The 22,674-nt window shown below is 27.3% G+C and overlaps 1 protein-coding gene across 2 annotated transcripts in view; it reads right to left on the reverse strand.

Annotated features, from left to right (window-relative positions):
• The window catches only part of LOC134833556 (post-GPI attachment to proteins factor 6), a 57,560-nt gene that overhangs the window by 21,639 nt on the left and 13,247 nt on the right, over positions 1 to 22,674 (reverse strand). Inside the window, exon 1 of one of the 2 annotated variants that reach the window (XM_063847917.1) lies at positions 4,260 to 4,333. The exons of the other annotated variant lie outside the window; for it this stretch is intronic. The gene's annotated coding sequence lies outside the window, so the exon portion shown is untranslated. Of the gene's footprint in view, positions 1 to 4,259; positions 4,334 to 22,674 lie in introns of those variants that run through there. 2 annotated transcript variants of the gene reach the window in all.

The following is a 22,674-nucleotide window of genomic DNA, read 5'->3' on the forward strand; positions in this document are numbered from 1 at the left end:
GGTTTCACTTTTTAACCGCCTAATTAATTTAAAAAATATTTTAGCCACGTGGTTTTTTTTCCACGTGATTTAAAAATAGAAATAAACCAAATGGTTCGAAATTAAATATTTAAAAAAAAATAAATAAAATTTAATTAACCACGTGTTTAATTTATTTTCTTAACCACGTGGTTAAAAAATAATTAAATAAATCACGTGGTTAAATTTTTTTTTTACTAAACTAAATTTGAAATAAACCAGGCGGCTCCAAAATTTAACCAACCACGTGGATAAAATTTTTAAGTAAACCACGTGGTTAATTTTATTTTTTATAATTAGTTTACCTACTTAAAAATTCAATTTTAAATTTTAATTTATTTTATTGACCACGTGGTTAAAAAAATTAAATTGCGCTTCCATAGATTTTTCTTCCCTTAACGACATCTTTTTAAATTTTTATTCCTCGTTTACAAGCATTAGCATAACGAATTGTCTCAAAAAGATAGAAAGTGCGCACAAGTCGACAATATTGTGACTCTCATCCCACGTATCTCTCGCTGTTTGCCGCTGCTAAACATATATATGTGAAAGTGTAACAATGTAACAATAGATATGAGTAATGCTAACATTAGAACATCGACGCGATGATGCTGGCTGTGGTGTCAAATGTATTGCGAAACATTTATTATAGCTTCTTGCTTTTTCTTTTTGTTGTTTTTTTTTACCTTGCCTCGAGCGAGAAAATTTCTAGATCATTTGTTGGAGCCATGCTAGTTTTTCATGTAAGTTTTTTTTTTACAACAAAACAAATAAAAAGAGATGAATTAGCGACTTTTCGGTCAAAAAATGTCTCGAGAGAATTCATGCCTGTGAGACAAATTAAATATTAAACATGTGTCATTTATCAATCGACATCGAACTAAATCTCGTATTTATGGCTGATTGATTTGTGTTTGCTTCGTTGCTTTTTAGGGTTGTTGCAAGCGATGCCAAAGTTTTCATTTATTTTGCTGCATCGAAACATCATCATCAGCATCATCGTCGTCATCGTAAGTAAGATGGGTGAAACGAAGAAATCCTATATTATGCAACATAAATATTTATACAAAGTAAAGCTGTGCGGGGTATATCAGAAATGTATCAGAAACATATGTTGCAATAAAAATAATAATAAAAAATGATAAATAAATACGACGATGGATAAAACATGATGTGATGTGATTGATTTTCAACATTCATATATGTATTGGATTGATTGCAATTTCAAAATGTGAAACCAGAGATTTGAAGTGTAATTGAATCATGTCATTGAACGCGTATTTGGACTTTACATATGATGAGATGAGATTGATTTCCGTCTGTCGAAGGACTTTTTTGATTGAATTTTGTATATTTGATGTTTGCTAATGATGGAAATTTTTTACATTGCAGGATACATTTACAATTACTTGGGTACTTATTTGTAATGAAAAAAAGTAATGGAAAAGGGTGAGACAAAATTTTTTGGAACACTGTTTTTAATAATATTTTTAAATTTCAGCATTTATAAACTTAAATTTTAATTTTTTTAAATTACATTAGAAATTTATTGTATTTATAACAATTTTGGTAAAAAATGTCAAAATACATATTATAAATTAATTATAAAATGTTTTATTTAATTTTATTTCTCTTTAAACATCTCTAGGAGTTTTGGAAATCCTCAAATTTAAGTTAAAAACAAAAATTCACAACATCAAAAAAAAAACCGACCGCGAAGTCAATAAAAACCTAAGTGAAAATCCGAAACGAGACTTTCCTTTGAGAAACCTGCGCACTAAGCGACCTTGGATAGAAGTTTGGGACAAGTTACATGGCATCTCTGGCAAACATCAACAACATGGTGAGTAGAAATTTCAATAAATTAAAGCTGGAGGAAAAAATTAAAAAAGAACTAATCTTGGCGTAAAAAGGTTGGGTAGAGAACTGGCAACACTAAAACCTAGGAGAAAAACACGTGCTACGAAATTACAAGAAGTCACGTGAAACTGGAGGAAATAAGCCGAGGAATGTTTCTTATATCATTCCACGAGTGCAAATTTTTGAAAATTTTTAAAAATATCGCAAAAATATCGAAATTTGAGAAAAACACGTGCTTTCGGTGCCATTAGCCAGGACACTTATTCCGCGATTGCATTGAACCGAGACGCACTTTACAGAAACGTTTGTTTTGCCATTCAGAAGAACCAACTATGAAAGTCACAAGCCAATACACATCACCCGATATCAGAATTTCATCGAAAAAAATGGCATGATTTTTTGATGGTTTTGTGTTAGTTAGGTTTAAGCAGTCGAAAAAACTCAAAATTAAAGTTTTAGAATGAACTTAAGTGTTGCTATGTATTTTTAGTGATATCGGGTATGTCAAAGAGGTACTTGAACATACCCAAATACAATAAAAAATGTCTAAAGTCTTTATAGCTCATTCCAGAATTTTGAATTCAAATTTTTTTGGACTACTTTAGGCCTAACTAACCCAAAACCATAAAAAAATCATGCCATTTTTTTGATGAAATGCTGAAATCGGGTGATGTTAATAATTTTTTTGTTTTGAGAAAAGATGAGTTTTATGCCGAAAGATACCTGTCGATGGCTCTTTTTAATCCATATTTTTTTAAAATTAAATATAGATATGAATGCATGGACTTTATATAAGCCTTTTGCTTGATGTACAACGAATAAAATAATCTGTATAGTATAGATATAGAGGCAATTGAATCAAAAATGGTCCAGATTTCAGTGAGAGACTTTCGACTCAAAACTTTAAGTACACAACAATATTGAAAAAGCAGAATATAAAAAAAGTGCTTTTATGAAGAATTAAGTGCTCTTGCATTTTTAAACCCACAAATTTGATTTTTTTTTCATTAAAAAAACGTATTTCACAAGTAGATCTTTAAAATAGCTGTAAATATTTTTTTAATAAAATTGGACAAATAGACGCTTTTATTTCAATTAAAAAATCTTTAAAAAAATGTTTTTAATTCAAATCATTTTTATTCATGTTAATTTAATTCAAAAATTCAAAAGTCCTCAAATCCTTACTCTTGTACGTTTTTTTGTAAGCGATATTTTCGTTAATTGGCAATTCGCCCTTATTTTTCAAGCGTTCTATAACGTTAAACAAGCCAAGCATCGTAATGCACTTAAAATGGGACAAACCGTTAAAAAAAATACGTCGCAAAAAAAAACAAAAAAAAAATTACCTTGTGCTGGAATTGCATCAGGGAATCCGATTAAATCGTTTCGCAACTTCGCTTTATTCAAATATTTTATTCTCAATTTTTTTTCTCGCGCAATTTTTTTTTGCCACTCGTAGCTATAAGCCGAAAAAAACACAATCAAATTTTATATTCATTCACCCGAGTGCGGAGTGTTGGAGCAATGCGAGTGAATTTTAATCTCTCATTGGTTCTTTTCAAATAGATTTTCAACATTTATGTGTGAGAAGTGCATAAAATGTCAATCAATCGATATTTTTTTTGTCGGGAGGTGCTTTATTTGAAATTTATTTGATTGATTGATAGAGGACTGCATTTTTTGTTGTCGCTGATTGAAGTGAAATAGAATTTTTGAGCAAAAATTTAAACTTGTTAATTACTCTTTGTGGCTTTTCCGACATCTCCAAGGATTAATCCTCTTCGTCGGCTGCAACACGTCGTCATGACGACCTTTTTCCTTCATTACATTTATTAAGGTAATGCTTTTAGAGCGACTGCAGGAGTGTGAGTTGGATGCTAATTTCCTTTATTACATTCTCTCCGAACCAAGAGTGCCAAGAAATTACCAAGACGAAATTTAACAAATTACTTTATGTTCTTTTAAAGTTTATAGTGAGATGAATTTTACGACAACCTTCTTCTTTTGTGCTAATAAAATTCATTCATTTATTCATTAGACAATCGTCGTGAATATTCCATGCGTTGTAATAAGAGACCTTTGTTACTCCTTCTTCGTTTGCTCGACGAAATGCGAACAACAGTCATTAGTCTCTCAAACACACACAGAAATACGTTTTTTCATCATCTTCGGTGCTGTTGTTGTTACAACTTGTCTTAATATGTTTCTATAAATTTTTGAATATTTCTCCTTTCGTATCACTTTCACAGTCGCTCGTCTCCCACTCTATATCTCTTTTGTTTTGCTTACATCACTTCATTATTCTTGAATAATATTTGTATATCATCAGTCCCAAAAGGCACCGAATTTCATCTGTATCTCTCACAATGCGAGGTACCTACGTCTAGAAAGTTCAACTATGTGTATTCTGTCAGCTTCTTGATTCCTCTTCGTCTTCGTGTCATTAAAGCAGGGATGTGGGTTCAATTGGTAAATTCTATTCAATTAATCATAAAAAAAAATAAAATAAAAAAAAAATTAATTAAATAAATATTTATTTAATTTTTTTTTTTAACTTTTTTATGAAAAAAGATAAATAAAATTTAAAAAATTAAGCTTTCAATTTTAATGTGGCGGACAAAATTAATTTTTTCTATATTATATGCATATTATCCGCAGCTTAAATATTTTTTTTTAAATTTTTGTTAAGACCTATAAATTAAAAATTAACTTTACAACAATTTAGTTTTTAAAATTACAATGAGGCCGCTTCAATTTTTTTTCTATGTTTTTGCCCCATTTAAAAAGCCGTAAATGGGGCAAAATAAAAAAAAAAGTTAAAAATGTCATCAAAATTGACCATTTTTTTAGCCTTTTTCCATATTTTTTCAAAATTTTTTAAAAATATTTTCAATTTTTAAGAATTTTTGTATTGAAAAACGAAATTTAACATGAAATTCCTTCTCTAAAAATATTTTCAAAAAAATTATTTTTCTAAATTTTTGGACAGTTATTTTTATGAAATTTTTGTGTTTAAGTTTTTAACTTGAAATACTCTGAGATCAATTTTAAATCATCAAATCTCAATGTAAATACCTCAAAAACTACTAAAATATTCATTAAGAGCCCAAATTGGTTAAAATTTTGTCATTTTGTATGAAAAAGTATTTCAAAACTTTTTTTTTATTTTTTTTATTTTGAAAAAAAGTTTTGGGACAAAAAGTTCGAAATAAATTTGGAGCGGCCTTACTTGAAAAAAAAATTGGAATAAAAATTTAAAATTTAGAGTTGCTTTAATAAATTTTACAAAAAAATTTCTATTGAGTTACAATAAAAATTTTCAAATTTAAAAATTTATTTAAATTTAAAAAAAAATTTGAGAAATTTAGAAAAAATATAATTTCAAAAAAAAAATATTTTTTTTTTACCCAAAATTTGCTTTTTTCTGACTAAAATTTATTTTTTAGATACAAAAAAAAAATAAAAAAAAAATTATCACTTTCCCAATTTTATCCTGCTCCGGCCTTGCCTCACAGCAAAACAACTCGAACACACAACAATAATAAGACACAAAGGGAAAACTTTTCCGTTTCACTTGAGATAATTCACATGAAGACACATTAGTTAGTCTCTCTCTCTGTCTTCGGAGACTTTTATTAGGAACCAATTTTCGTCAATAAATAATAAGTCACGTGTACTTTGGAGAACGAGCAATGAAACATAACTCAATTAACATATGCCACATACGTTTCTCTTGAAAGGTGGCGTCATCGTCGGTCATCCACTGAAACGCCTCTCGTGCGTCTCTCAATTGCGGAGATACATTTTCATTTCCTGCATTTGATTGAAATGCATAATTTTATAATCACACAATCATGGAACATCCATTTAAATAATTTTATTCCTCATGTTGCTCCAACGCACACACGAACGGACGAGTGGCTCGATGAATGAATAGATAAAATAGAATAGACTTCAGGGAATTGCGAACAGGATACAGTTACTGCGTATAGGTTGCGCATGAGCGAGTTCCAATTGAATTGAAATTCAATCAAACTTTAAAATCTAATTAAAAAATAGCCTGCTAGCTAAATGAAAGCAGCAAGTAGGCATTTCCATTGTTATTTATTTTTATTATCAGTTTTTTCGATCGTCGTAATCATCGTACTGGTTGCGCTTCTTTTCACATCACTTTTGTCAGGTTATTTTTTTCTCTAGTTAAATTTCGAGTTTTTTTAAGAATTTATTTTTTTTTGTACGATTTTCTTTCTGGAAATGATTTTATTATTGGTTAAAATGGACCCCAACTGACCCCTATTGAAAAAAAATTTAAAACCATCGGAGCTTTGAAGGATGGTGATTCTAGGGCATTTTCGAGGTTCATTCAAAGTGTTATATCCTGGGTCAAAATCGGGTCAAATTGCCCCTTGAGAGGTCGAATTAATCTGTATATACCTAGGGGTCAGATTAAGTACTTCGGAAGTTAATTTGATATCTTAAGCTAGTTTTTTAACGCCTTAAAAAATTAATTAAACTCTGTAAAAAATTATTTTGACCCTTCGGATAAGTTGACCCCTTCAGAGGTCAATTTGATCCCTTGAGGGATTATTTTAATCCCAATTTCAAGAAATCAATCGAACCACTAAAAGGGGTCAAATTAATCTCACAAATAGTTAAATTAAATCATTGAACCCTATGGGGAAAAAACCTGAGATTGATCCTTTAGGGGTATTTTTCGAACCCTTAAGGTATCAATTTGTACCGTTTAGGATTCAATCTGATCCCTTAAAAGATCAACCTGACCCCTTAGGAGATCAACCTTACCCCTTTTTGAGTTGGTCAACCACAGACCCAAAAAATTTAATCATTCTAGAGCTCATTTTGATCCCTTTAGACGTCAATATTATCCCTTAAAAGATCAAATTGATCTCCTAGAGGGGTTAAATTGACCACTTGAATGATTAAATTTTTTGGGTCTGCGGTTGACCAACTCAAGAAAGGGGTCAGGTTGATCTCTTAAGGGATCAGATTGAATCCTAAACGGTACAAATTGATCCCTTAAGGGATCAAAAAATTTCCCTAAGGGGTAAACCTGATCCCTTAAGGGATCAATCTGACCCGTTTTTCGCCCACAAAGTATATCGTTGGAAAGAAAATAAAATTTCTGAATAAATCAAATCATTTTAGTTGAGACCTTGAGCTTCTATGGTTCAATAAATACTATTTTTGACCATTATAAGATTTTTTAAAAATATGTCGGATAATTTTTTAGGACAAAATTATCCGAAAGTTTTTAAAAGAGGTCAAAAATAGGACTTATTTAACCATATAAGCTCAAGATCTCAACCAAAATATGTTGTGAATGGTCTCATTAAATCAGAAATTTTATTTTTTTTCCAACGATAAATTTTGAATAATTTTTTCATACAAAAATACCTCAAAAATGACCTAAAATAACAAAAATTTGAAGTTCCATCTTTGCTCAATGGTATCGATTTTTTTCATGATCTAAGGGTCAAGAAGGTATTTTGACCAATCAAAAAAATCATTTCCTGAAAAAAATTGTAACAAAAAAAAAATTCTTAAAAAAAAATCGTAGTTAAGGGTGAATTAGTAAGGGAACTTTGTAGCGAAATTTGCTTCATCATTATTATGTGAAATGTCAAAAATATCTTGCGAAAGTTTTCGTTTTTCTTTTTCTTTTGTGTAGGAGGCAAAAGTTTGTTAATTTCCTCATATTTTTTAACAAAACGTAGAATTTTGTTTCCTAAATTGCTCCAAACAAGTTTCTTTGTGCCAACGTCGTCGTCGTCGTCTTTGCACGCTGCCGAGTGCACTGTAAACACAAGCAAAAAGTCGTCTTAACAAAAATAAATAATAATAAAATGCTGTTGGAAACTTTTAAAATTTATAATTCATTTAAAGTGAAGCGTGTAGAAAATATTTTATTCATTAAGTGTACGAGCGTCGAGTGAGACGTCGACGACGACGACGACGACAAAGTCACACAAACACAATCTTTTTTCGGAGCAATGATAAATAAATAACATGAAAATACGTTCCAGAAGGAAAACTAAAGCTTTCGTTATGGCATTACAACGAGCTCGACTCTATCCCAAGTGCAAGTGCAGCAGGCAATGATAACGTTGCGCCATGCCAGGCAATGCAATGGGAAAAAAACGAAAACAAAAACTTAAACAATAATGAAATAAATTAGCTTTTGTTTTATTTTACAATTTGAAATGATAAATTAATTTTTGTTGTTTGTCATCGTAATAAAATTAAATTAAAACTTTCTTACGAGCGACGACGACGACAACGACGAAGGCACAACACACAGAAGTGACACAAAAATATTTTCCACCATGTTGTTGGCGTTTCTATTCTAATTTATAATATAAAAGGCAGCGAGAGAAAAGGGAATAATGATAAAAGTATTCCGGGAATGCAAAAAAAGATAAAAGATTGTTTGGTTAATGCAATAAAAGCTGCATTCCAGGAGTCTGTCTCTCTTTTTAAAATATGACCTTTATATATTGTTTTTAATTAATTAAGTTATAAACAGAGCGAAGGACGTTCGTTGTTGTTGTGTGTTAAATTGCTTCATTACATAAAAAGGGAGTTGAAAACTTGGCGATATTGGAAGGAAAGTTAGGTAATTAATTTTTATCATAAACATTATTTTTTATAAATTTTCAGATATTTGAAAAAAAAATTCTTTTTTTGTTTTTGTTTAGATTTTAAAACGTTTTTCTATTTCTAAATTTTATAAATATTTTTATAATTTAACATAAATTTTTTTATTTAATTTTTTAAATATTTTAATAGCTTTAATCGAAATTTTTATTTTAGAAATTTTTCCTTAAAAAAATAAATATTTTAGATTGCTTTAATTATTATAAAATTTAATCAGATTTATTTTCGAACAAAAAAAAATAATATCATTTTAAAAATTCATTTTAATTTATAGAAAATTTTAAAATTAATTTATTTTTATTTATTGATATTTAATTTTAAAATTAATATAAAAATTAGAGAATTATTGATAAAAATTTTTAATTTTAAAGGAGATTTTCAATTTATCTTCTATGTTTAAAACATTTTAAAATGTTATCAAAAATTTTTATTTTTTATAAAAAAAATCCTTTATTAATTTTAATATTATTGTGAAGGATTTTTTATTTTAGTTTTTTTCCGAAGAATTTATTAATTTAATGGAAGATTTAAAAAAAAATCAAAATTTCCATTTTTCAATAAATTTTCTGAATAAAAATAATTTCTAGAGCAAATGTTCTAATAAAAATTTATTTAAACCATACAAGTTTTGCTCGGAATTCTTAAAAGTTTGGAAAGTTTTCCAAAAATTTAATTTTAAAAAATTATTTAAATTTATTTGACTTAAATGTTTTTCATTATTTTTTAATTTAATTGTTTTAATTTAATTTATATTTGTTTATTTTATTATTTTATTTTTATTTATTTATTTATTTATTTAATTTATTTTAATTTTTTTCTAAAATATATTTAAAAATTATAACATTTTTCGTTTTTTACAAACGTTAGAAAAAACTGAAAATTATTAAAAAATTAAAACCTAAACTTAAAATATTTTTTTAAATTTTTAATAAACTTAAAAAAGAGCTTTTGTCATTTTTTTACACTCATTACGTAACTTTTATCCTTGTAAAATAGAACTCTTAACGAAAGTAGCACAAAAGAAATTAATAATCATAATGGGGATAAAAAAAAAGAGAAAAAACGAAGACAATGTTACATGATTTATTATCTGTGACTTGTCACGAGATTGTTTTTCATTTCACAGCAAAAAAAAAAAGAGTCTTTAATCCGATTAAAGAGCAAAAAAAAAAGAAAATGAAACATATGTTTTGATATCTCGTTAGATGGAGTAAAGTGGCATGGCGTCACCAAGTCTTGCTTATATAACTTAACCAAGAGGTCGGTCAGCCACATCGTTAACGTTTGACGATTAAGGTAATCTTGCAGCATCGCCACAAAGATGATAATCTTGTTTGGTTTAATGAAAAATTTCCTCACCGCACAAACTGCTTTGATCGCAAATCGCCAACGTTGCATCATCACCTTCGCTTGGCCTACTTTTAACCTCATCTCGAGTTCAAATTGCGAGGAGAGGAGAACAATAGATAATCAAGATAATACATTAAAAGCATCATCTCTCGCACGTTATAACGCAACTATCAAAATCATGTCCTGCTGTACCGATTATTATTATCCGACAAGAGGAAAGCTGATGTCGACGACGACGACGAGTCATTTAGACGTACTGAGCTAGGAGGTATGGTGTGTTGTCATTTATTGTCTCTGACTTTCACATAAATTTCTATCGTCTAAATAACAACAACGACAAAAGCTACGAGAAGCGAAATAATGGAAATATATATTTTTTTGTTCAGCCAGAGAGAGAGAGACTGAATTTATTCTCTGGTAAAATGAGACGAGGTCATCTGCGACGAAGAACATTCTCGACTCGTAGGCAAACAATGACAAAGTGATCAACTGCTACTACACCACATAAATTTCTATAAAAAAGTGTCAGTTTTTTTGTTGCAATTTTTTTTATCGCATTTCCAAGAAAAAAATATTAAGTATGGGTCAGTTAAAGAAGTTATGTGGTGAAAAAACACGTGGTTTGAACAATTAAATATAAAATTAAATAAACCACGTGGCTTAGTAAAATTTGATAAAATTAAGTAAACCACGTGGCTTTGAAAATTCAATAAAATTAAATAAACCACGTGGCTTAATAAAATTTTATAAAATTAAATAAACCACGTGGCTTTAAAAATTTTATAAAATTAAATAAACCACGTGGCTTCAAAAATTTTATAAAATTAAATAAACCACGTGGCTTTGAAAATTTTATAAAATTAAATAAACCACGTGGCTTTGAAAATTTTATTAAATTAAATAAACCACGTGGCTTTGAAAATTTTATAAAATTAAATAAACCACATGGTGGCTTACAAAAAAACCACGTTTTGAAAATTTTTTTACGTTAAATGAACCACGTGGTTTCATAAATTTAATCAAATTAAATAAACCTGGTGGCTTCAAAAATTTTATTAAATTAAATAAACCACGTGGCTTCAAAAATTTTATAAAATTAAATAAACCACGTGGCTTTAAAAATTCAATTGAAAAATTTACTAAAATTAAATAAACCACGTAGCTTAAATTTTTTTATAAAATTAAATAAACCACGTGGTTTTAAAAATTTTATAAAATAAACCACGTGGCTTTAAAAATTTAATAAAATTAAATAAACCACGTGGCTTTAAAAATTTTATAAAATTAAATAAACCACGTGGCTTCAAAAATTTTATAAAATTAAATAAACCTCGTGGCTTTGAAAATTTTATTAAATTAAATAAACCACGTGGCTTTGAAAATTTTATAAAATTAAATAAACCACGTGGCTTCAAAAATTTTATAAAATTAAATAAACCACGTGGCTTTGAAAATTTTATAAAATTAAATAAACCACGTGGCTTTAAAAATTTTATAAAATTGAATAAACCACGTGGCTTTAAAAATTTTATAAAATTGAATAAACCACGTGGCTTTGAAAATTTTATAAAATTAAATAAACCACGTGGCTTCAAAAATTTTATAAAATTAAATAAACCACGTGGCTTCAAAAATTTTATAAAATTAAATAAACCACGTGGCTTCAAAAATTTTATAAAATTAAATAAACCACGTGGCTTCAAAAATTTGATAAAAATTAAATAAACCACGTGGCTTCAAAAATTTAATAAAATTAAATAAACCAAGTGGCTTTAATAATTTTATAAAATTAGATAAATCACGTGGCTTCAAAAATTTTATAAAATTAAATAAACCACGCGGCTCAAGAAAATTTGATAAAATTAAGAAAACCACGTGACTTTGAAAATTTAATAAAATTTGGTAAACCACGTGACTTTAAAAATTTAATAAAATCAAATAAATCACGTGGTTTAAAAATTTAATAAAATTAAATTACTTAAAACTTTAATATCACGAAATGGAAATGCAATATTATCATGGGTTATTCTAAGAACGAAAACTTTTATTACGTTTTTTTTTTCATTTCTGTACAAACACATATCCCGACTCTAACATTGAATGTCAACATAACGAACATCAAAGATTATTATTGAATTTTTTTGAGTTGCAAAAACATTTTTTTCGCTGTAAAATCCCGAATCATCAAAAATATTAAAAATAATAAATGAAAAAATTCCCAATATTTGAATATCGGAACATTTTTTTGTATGTCTATCAATTACAGTTTTATTACACAGGCTTCTGCGTTGCTTGTGTACTTGGTTTCCCCATTTTTTGTCATGTATTGTGATTATTCTTGCGTGTTTTTTGCTTGTACAAATATTGTGTCAGAATGTTGCAATAATAAAAAATATTTAATAAACCATATAAATATTTTTTATGGCGATAAATTTTCTCTGGATCTGAATTCTGCCGAACGAAGGCAGAATAAAAAAAGTATTTTTAGGTGAATTTTATGCAAATAATTTGCATAAAGGGAAAAATAAAAGCAAATTAAATACTTAATTGATCCTCTCTGTCTGATCGTGATGTATTGACAATCAATTTGAAGCTCTACTTTTTTTTGTTTATTTTTGCTGTTGTTTGATAATTTTTCATTTAAAATTCATTCGCGCGCAATAAACAAATAAACGGATTAAATCAAATCCAATTAAGAGCACGTTCAAATAAAAAAAACGGAAAAAATACCAGTCGCCTCCATCCACCTGTTGTTCGGCATTTTAATAAATTCATCACACATAAACAGCAGTAGCATCGTCACATCGCAGCAGGGAAAGAGCACGAGATTCGTTGAAATTAATAATAATTTATTCATAAGCTCTCCTCAAACGACATGATCCACAGTTAATACAATAAATTGACACATTCGGATCGTGCATGAAAATAATACCTTTTCTCTCATTTATCGTGCATTACCTTTTATTATGTTAAACAAACACACCCGACGACGACGCATCATGATCTGCTTTGTGGTTGTGTCAGATACACAGACTGTCGGATCGATAGACATGCCACATATATTTTTCACCATATCATCATTGAACACATTATCAGGATGAGTAAGTTGAAATAATATGTGTTTCATTTATATGCAAATCATGTTTAAAACATTGAATCGTAATGTGTGAGTGTGTCGTTTTCGTCGTCTTCTTGCATTGAAACAACGAAGTAAAGTCTCTTTTTACTTTTTGTAACGCAGTCATTCTGTTATCAGCGGTTTTTTGAAAGAATTTACCATAAAAAAATGTTATAATAAATTTTTCATTAATTTTTTTTTATTTTAATTTTTTTAAAATAAGGCCGCTCCAAATTTTTTTCTAACTTTTTGTCCCAAAAACTTTTTTTCAAAATGGGAGGGGCAAAAAAAAAGTTTTGAAATACTTTTTCATACAAAATGAAAAAATTTAATCAATATTTTTGTTGTTTTTAATGTATCTACATTGAGAATTTCATGTTTAAAAATGATTTTAGAGTAATTTAACTAAAAAATTGGAAAATAGTATAAAAAAAACTTTTAAAAAAATCGAACATTGATTTTTGAAAAAATATTTTTAAAGAAGAAAATTCTTGTGAATATATCATTTTCAATACAAAAAAAAATTAAAATTTTTTAAAAAATTTTTTGAAATTTTCTTGAAAAATCATGAAAATAGGCCAAAAAACGGTCATTTTTGATGAAATTTTTAACTTTTTTTTTATTTTGCCCCATTGGATTTTCGGCTTTTGAAATGGGTTCAAAAAGTTTTTTAAAAAAAATTGAATGGCCTTATTTTTAAGTTTATTTATATTTTTGTTTTTCATTTATTTAATAAATCATTTTTATTTTAAATAAATAAATCAATAATTTTAAATAAAAAATTGCAATTTATAAAAATTTTTCACATTTCACAAAATTTTAATTTTTTTCCTTAAAAAGGATTCAAACTAGTAAAAATTTATAATATAATGATTTTTTTCATTTTTTACGTTACAAATTTTTTGTTTATTTTTTAATTCATTTTTTTTTAAATTAAATACATACATACAAATTTAATTTTTCAAAAATATTTTATATTATTTTATTTTTTTTTTAAAGAAGACTATGAATTAATGAAGAAAATTCAAATTCAGATTAAAAAAAAGTTTGAACTCGTTAAAAAATAATTTAAAACAGTTTTTAAAAAATCATTATAAAAAAATTAACAATTTGGTTTGAACGCCAACAAATTAATTAAATTTAATTTTACGAAATTAAAAATTAATTTAAAATAATTAAAAAATTAATTTAATTTTAAAAATAAATAATTTTTCAATATTTTTAGTTTCTAATAAATTTTACTAAATTTTATAGAATTGTAATTTTTTTTCCAAAATTGAAAAGACAAGAAGGACAAAATCAGAAAAAAATCATTTATTACTAACAAAAAAAAAACAAAAAAAAAGTAATTTAAAAAATTAAAAAAAAAAATTAATTTTAGCACGGAATTTTTTTTTAGGTATTTAAAAAAATATTTTATTTTAATTTTTAATAAAAAGTTGTGTTTTTTTTAAAAAAATAAATTTTCATTATAAAAACACAATTTCTAATTAAAAATTAAAATAATTTTTTTTTTATTTATTGTCAAATTCTTTCAAAAAATCGCACCAACACATAATATGACATATGTATGCATTTAACAAAAAAAAAATCTTCCATAAAAACTTTTATGTTTTTTTTTTGTAATTTAAATTTTCTTTTTTTCGACAAAAAAAAATAAGTACTAAATTCTCGTGAGAAAAGTACGTTAAAAAAATCATTGACAACGAAGAATTCCAGTGGCAGGTGAGAGAGAAGGAAAAGAAAATTATAATTTGAATAAATTTCATATCCGTTTGCTTCCGATATCTTCTTGCGTAGTACATCCATTGTCTTTCGGCAGAACAATACCTTTCTATCCTTTTTTTCATTAAATGAACAATCCCGAATGATGCCGATGAAGAAACACGATAATACTTCCTATCTCGATTATATTATTATGAAATTTATTATTGAGTAAGGAAAAGGCATAATTTATGTTTTTGTGTGATTCCAATCACGTTCATGATCCTACCTTGTGCCTTGATTAATTCTAGCCATCTACCGAACACAATGGAAATTAATTGAAACTCATTTAATATCAAAATATAACAATAATGAATGAAGAGAGACACCTCCTACAAGTTTCCTTGCCAAACTAATTTATTTAATACAAATAATAATAATAAAATCTCTATATTCCCGTCATTCGTTGCCGCAAGACAAACATTAATTAACGACAGCGGCACGGATGACGGGGGTTGCTATTTAGTTACCGGTTTTCGCATGGGTAACAAAAAGATTCGTAATAATAATTTATAATTACAATATTTTGACAAAAAGTTGTGCGATTACGAGACAACTTGAACAAAAAAAAAACGAGCAAAGTTTCCACTGAAACACACTAATTACTGCACTACTACTTTGATGTTGTTAATTAGTTGAAATATATGGAAAGATATTTTCTTGCATGAATTACGCTCCAAGTTTTTTAAGCTAATTTAATTTATCCTCAAATGAAAATGTTCAAGCTTTAAAAAAAAAAAATAAATGAGAAAAAATTCTTGAATTGGTCTTTTTTTAATGCATTCCATGAGAACATAATTACTCAGTTAAATTTACTCAGGTGAAGCACTTTTTTTTAAACTTTTCCACGTTAAATTTGAATTTAATTGATAATTTAATGTGTTTACTCACATTTTGGTATGTGGCATGTTTTTACGAGAGAATTTACGTCTGATGTCATCTTAAATAAACTTAATTAAATTTAGTAAAATTATTATATTTTCTTCATTTAAGCCGCGTGTTTTCGCGCAACACGTAACACGTTCGTTACCAGGAAACGGCAGACGATGTCGATTTAACCGCGTAAATTTAATCAGACGTTCGTTAAAGTATGAAATAATTATATTTTGTCTAATTGAATTAAATAAAATATTAAATGTGTAATTTTAAGACATTTTTCAAGAGGTTTTTGATGAACGAGTGAAATTTCCTGAAGTGGTTGGTAATATTTTTTATTAAAATTATTTTTTAATCATATTTTATTTTTTGCAAAAAAAAAAACGAAAATTTTTTAAATATACCTAAGGTCGCTTCAAATGCAACTCAATAGTTTTGTCTGATGCCCTATTTTAAATTTTAAAATCCAATGGGGCAAAATAAAAAAAAAAGTTAAAAATTTCATCAAAAATTACTAATTTTTGGTGTATTTTCATAATTTTTCAAGAAAATTCTTCAATCTTTAGTAATTTTTGTATTCAAAATCCTATTTCGACATTAAATTTTCTTTAAAAAATAATATTCATCAAAATTATTGAATTCTTTTTCAAAAAAAATTTTGAAAGTTACTTTCAGGATATAATTTTTTTTTACAATTTTAGTTAAAATTTTTTAAATCAATTTTTAATACACAAATATCAATATAAATAAACTCAAAACAACAATAATATTGATTAACGATCAAAAGTTTTTAATATAAAAAAAAGTATTTCAAAGGGAGGGGGGTAAAAAGAAATGTACGACGTCGTAAAAATCTGCCATATTCACAGTTTAAAAATTTTTCGTTTTGAATTATTTAAAATAATTTTTGAAGTATTTCAGACTTAGTAATCTTTTTTTCAAATTTTCATTTAATTGAGTTTTTCTTTTCAAATTTTTCACGAGCTTTCATTGAAATTTGAACTGATACTAAAAATTTCCTTTTCAGTGAGGGGGGGGGGGGTCATGTTTAAAAACACGTCGGGTGGTGTTCAAAAAATGCCCTTTTTTGCCGACGCCTTTAATGGATGACGCCTTAATTTAATTTAGTTTTTTAAGTTTTAATTTTTTTAGGCGAATAAATTTTATATTTCCATTTTTCTAAAAAATTCAGGAGAAAAAATAAAAATTTAATTAAAAATTAGAATATTTTTGACATTTTTGGGAACTTTTTGAACAAAAAAATCATAAAGTGTAATGAAATATACCAAAGAATAGGTAAATGTGCTTCAACAAGACGTTTTCTATTAAATACAGATGAAAAAATTTTTAAAGTCACGTGACCAAAAAAAAATTTTTTTTTTCAAAAATTTGAATTTTGTTTGATTTTGTTTAATTTTTCTCTAATTTTGAATTTAAATTAAAAAAATAATATGTTTAATTGATAAAATGCTAGAAAGTTAAACGTTAAAAAATTACAAAGAAAAAATTCTCATGGGACAAAAAATGAAGAAATTAAATTTTTTCGGCCTAATAAAATAATTAAAACTTTAAAAATTTTGAAAATAAATAAAACTTAATTGATTTTCAACTTTTTTTTAATTAATTAAATTCCTTCTTAAAATTTTTAGTGAATAAAAAAACATACTTCAAAATCTCTTTTAACAAAATTTTCAAATTTCAATTTATACATGCCAATTTATTTGAATTTTTTCAATCCTCCCTTTCAAAAGCTTATAAAAAAATAAAGTAATATATCAGCAATACCTAACAAAGCAGCAAATAGCTGTCCTATAACAATAAAACAGCACAGGTAATGTAACAGCCAACAAAGAAAAAGTACAAAAGAAATACAAATATCTTGCATTGCGTTTCTCTCTGATCGAAATCTGTTCCTCCTCTCCATGTTTCTTCGTGCAAAACTCGAAAGAAAGCAGATTTTCTGGCTTCATTATTTGTCGAATGTCTGTACTTCGTCGTCATTTCGTGTTTTTTTTTTGTTCTTTGCTTTATTTTTTTGGAACAGACTGCTCGTCTGTCTACCAAAAAATAAGGAAAAATCTGCACACGTTTGATATCAACTCGATTTTTCTGTATCACAGTAAAAAAAAACGGGAATAAATGCGAGAAACGTTGCGATGTTCGATGATAAAATATATCATCATCCAATAAAATGTATTAGAAAGCACGTTTAATCCTCTTTTTCGCATTCGAACAAAAAAATGCGCGATTTTATATGATTTTTGTTGAATTGAGTTGAATCGAATCGATTTATTAGTTGGATCAAAGGATTTATACTTTTTTTTATTCTTTTTTTGTTCATTACGCAATTCATTACTTACGATACAGTCATCGAAGATGCTTCTTACCTGAAATGAGAAATAAAGAAAAACATTTATTACTTTGCTCGAAAAATGATGATGATGAAGAGTTTTTTCGATAAACATCTTTTTTTACCGCATTTCGGAGAAAAAATGTGGTATTTCCCGTATTTTGAGGTCACGTGGTTTGAATTTTTCTCAAGTCACGTGGTTTTAATATTTTTCAATTTTTTTTCAGGTCACGTGGTTTAAATTTTTTTCCAGATTACGTGGTTTGACAACTTCTCAGGTCACGTGATTTAAAAAAAATCAGTCACGTAGTTAAACACTTTTTCAAGTCACGTGGTTTTAAAATTTTTAGATCATGTAGCTAGAAATTTTTTTCGATCTTTTCGTTTAAAAATCTCACAAGTCACTTGATTTGAAGAATTTTTAACATCACGTGGTTTGAAGACACTTGGTTTGAATTTTTTTAAGTCACGTGATTTTAAAAATTTCTCAGGTCACGTGGTTTGAAAATTTTTTAGGTCACGTGGTTTAGAAAGCTTTCAGGTAACGTAGTTAAATTTTTTTTTCCTAGCAACTTAGTTTGATAAAATTTTTAAGGTCACGTGGTTTGAAAAATTTTACAGGTCACGTGGTTTGAAAATTTCTCAAGTCACGTGGGTTGAAAACTTCTCAAGCCACGTGGCTTAAAAATTTCTTAGGTCACGTGGTTTAGAAAGCTTTCAGGTAACGTAGTTAAATTTTATTTTCCCAACAACTTAGTTTGATTTTTTCAGCTCACGTGGTCAAATAGTTAAATCCGATACCATCTACCATCGACAACTTTTTATTTTTTTTAAATTAATAACATTACAGAAAGTTTGTAACAGCAAAAAAAATGTGTTGACGTGCATTCACTCACTTACTCACTAGATAACGTTCCTTGATAAATATTCTCTAATATGGGCAAAAGATAGATTACGACCACATTTCCTCTTTTTTTTTCGCTCAGCTCTTAAATAAAATGTAAGGATTTTAATTCTACGGAAATACATAAAATAAAAATCTTGAAATACGGACCAGCAACTATTGATACGAGAGAGAGAAAAAAAAAGAGAAATGAATTTATTTATTTATTTACCGTTTTTTTACGATGAAAAACGAACGAACGAAGCCCAAATGGAAAGGAAAAATAAAATGAAAAGTTTTTTATTCCTTCATTTTGCTCTTATTTTATATTTCATTAAACATCCAGTTGATTATATTTCTGTTTTTTTTCTCTCTTCCTCGTTCTACTTGTTTTCGCAAGCTGCTGCCTGTTATTGAAGGAGAAACAAATTAAAAATCCGTGTTCGCCTACCTGTCTTTTCGAAACGGCATTTAATGAATGTTTTACGACAAACTGACATCCTTTGGAGTTTAAGACAGAATTTTAATTTGCTTCTTGCCGTTTTATTTCGCTTTTCTTCGCGTCAAACGATTACAATTTTTTTTTTTCAAAAAATAAAAAAAAAAAAATTTCGTTGTTGAAGGAAATGAAAGTTTATTGATAAAACGTTCGTTCGGTGCAACGTCGCTTTGTCTCGGTCTTTGTCGCACAAGTGGTTGTAACAAGCATTTTCATTTTAATACACCATTGAGCAAAAAAATTGGAGAAGGAACAAAAACGAATAGAAGAACACAAACCACAACGCGACAAACTTTTTTAAATCCAATTGGATATAAAAGGAATCAAATTCGTATAAAAAAATGTCAATATCTTCAAATATTGAGTGTCTCTTTTATTCATGATGATTGTCGTCTGGAGTGAAACGTGTATCCTTGTCGTCGTCGTTTTTTTTTGTTTCTGGTGTGTGTATCCTTTCTCTGCTTTTTATTTTATTTTTTGTACCAAAAAAAAAGAATGTATTTCAAACAATGCTTTTAAAAAATTCGGAAAACAACGAAAAAGTGTAAGGAATCGTTTTACAAGGAAAATGATTGTGCAGTTTTTGTCGGCACACAAACATATTGACGAAATAACTGGAAAAGACTTTTTGATACGAGTTAAGGGAGCGCTTTTTAACTTATTTTTATTGAATTTCGTATGTTTAAAAAAAAAGTTTTTTTTTTATTTATTTTCACAACTGGCTCTGAAATATTTTCTTTAGAAAATTTTAATTGAGAACTCTTTAATTTTTTTATTTGTAAAAATTTTTAAAGCAAACTTCATCGAAAAAACTTGTCAAAAAGCTTGTACCTAAGCTTAAATAAAGAAATTCTAGAAACGCTCAGAAATGTTTTAGGACCTAATAAAATGCCTTGCAGAGAATATTTAAACAGCAAAAAATATTCTTTGCTTTTTAAAATTATTTTAAAAATATTTTTTTTATATTTTAAATTTTTGGAGTGGAGAAAATTAAATAATATTTTTTTTAAGTTCTAATTCTGAGAAAAAAAATATTTTTTTCCATATACGAAAATTTAATAAAAAATATTCTTTGGTCCAAATAACCTTAGTTTTAGTATTTGAGACCCTAAAAAAAATATTTTTTTAAATTTTTTATAATTTTAATTATTAATTTTATTTTTTTATTTTTATTTTATTTTTTTTTTTTTTTTTTATAAAAATAAATAAACTTTTAAATTTTTCAAAAATTATTTTTTATTGACAGATTAATAAATAAATTTTTGTAAATGACTAAAATATTTTCGTCCTTTTAAAAATTTTAAGAGACTCTTAAAGCAATTTTATTTTAAAATTAAATTGAAATTTTAAAAATTATTAAATTTTCGTATTGAACAAAAAATATTTTTTTTCTCAAGATTAGAACTTTAAAAAAAATATTATTTAATTTTTCCACTCCGAAAATTTGAAATATGAAAAAAAATTAAATAAAATTTAAAAAGCTTAAAACTATTTTCTTTAAAAATCAATTTTTTATTTTAATTTTTTTATTTTAGACAATTTTCCGAGAACATGGCTCAAAAGTTTCCGAATTTTGTTTACCAATCATTAATTTTTTATCGACAGACAGACACTAAACTATTTTTTTTTTCTTCAAAAAAAAAAGCTAGAAAAAAACACCCACAAGGAATAAAAATGTTGCAATATGTTCAAATTGATTTTCGAGGCGACGATGCTTTGTTGACAGTCTTGTGGTCAGAAAAATTTTATCATCATCAGCAAGTTTGGGTCGAAAGGTCATTTAATAGTCGTCATCATCGTGGTAGTCATTCTCCAAAACGAGGCACGAAAAAAAAGAGAAAAAAGTGGAATAAGATGTCACAGCACATTTTTTTCTGTCCTTTTTTTGTTCTTTTCAATACCGAGGCTATTGATGTGCTGCACTAGGACTTCCTTTTCGCAGCACATTGTTATGAAAGTTGGTCATTTAAACAATTTTTCTTCCTTATTTTGTGTTTTTTTTTTCATCGTTGAATTGTTGTTCTTAGAAGACGAGAACAATGTAGAGTAGTTGTAGTGATTCAGAGAGTGACTGACGTGAATAATAAGAGATTTCTTTCTTGTGAGCCCAGTGGGAGGATGTAGATATTTTTAAGACTCTTGAGGCTTTAAAATAAAGCCCCAATTTTTATATATTGAAAGTTTTCCAAATTTTCCATTAGGTAGACTTTTTTTTATTGAAAAAATGATAAAAAATATCTACCTAATGAAAATTTTGCATTTTTTAAAGACCCCTTAAGAGACCCTTTAAGAGGCTTTAGACGCTTTGAAAATTAGACCCTTTTATTTTTTACCCAGTATTAAATTTGGATCTTTTTGAGACCCCTTAAAAAACTCTTAGGGTCTTCCAAAGTTTTCTTAATTTTTTGTTGTTTATTCAAAAATTTATTTTTTTTTCCTTGAAAAAACAACAAAAAATTGACCAAACTTAAAAGAAAACTTTGTAAGACCCTTATTTAAGACCCTAAGGGTCTCTTAAGGGGTCTCAAAATGACCCAAATTTTACACTGGGTAAAAAAAAGTAAAAGGGTCTACTTTTCAAAGCCTCGAGGGTCCTAAAATAAGACACATCGTCCCACTGGGAACATGTAATTGTATCACAAAAAGGCTGGCACGGCAAAGCGACATCATCAACTTAAAATTGATTGCTACAGATTTTGCTTTCATAATACGAAGTTTTTTTTTCTGGAAATGAATATCACACTTAAGTACATGATCAATTGTTCGTAAGAGCATGCAGAACAGAGAACTACAGTTTCTTTTCTTTCTTTTTTTTCGTGTAACAAGCGCCGCGCGTTTCAAGTGTGACAAGACATAAATCTTGGATAATCAATCATCTACGTGACAGTAGCAAAACCTCCATAACTTGACTTATTTATCTCCCGTTCGCATGTTGTGTTGGTGCTGCGGAAAAAAAAGTCTTGATTTGTGTGTTCTGTTTGCGATGATGAAGAAGAATGGAAAAAGTATCAAAACATTTTCAGTCTATTATATTTTATGAATAAGTATCTAGTAGTGCTTTTGTTTGTGCATGTGACAGTGTTTGTATAAAATATTATGATGGGATTTTTTTTCTCCGTTTTCTAGCAAAGTGTTTGTGAGAGATGTTTTTTCGCTAGCTCGACAATCAACTCAGCATCTTAAATTCACATCAATTTTGCCACTCGCTTATCTTACAGAAACACACAATTTTCGTTTTTTACTGGTTTTTAGAGGATTTTTTTCCCTAACCTTGACATTTT

This window comes from Culicoides brevitarsis, chromosome 3 (assembly GCF_036172545.1).
Source record: "Culicoides brevitarsis isolate CSIRO-B50_1 chromosome 3, AGI_CSIRO_Cbre_v1, whole genome shotgun sequence".
Lineage (NCBI taxonomy): Eukaryota > Metazoa > Arthropoda > Insecta > Diptera > Ceratopogonidae > Culicoides > Culicoides brevitarsis.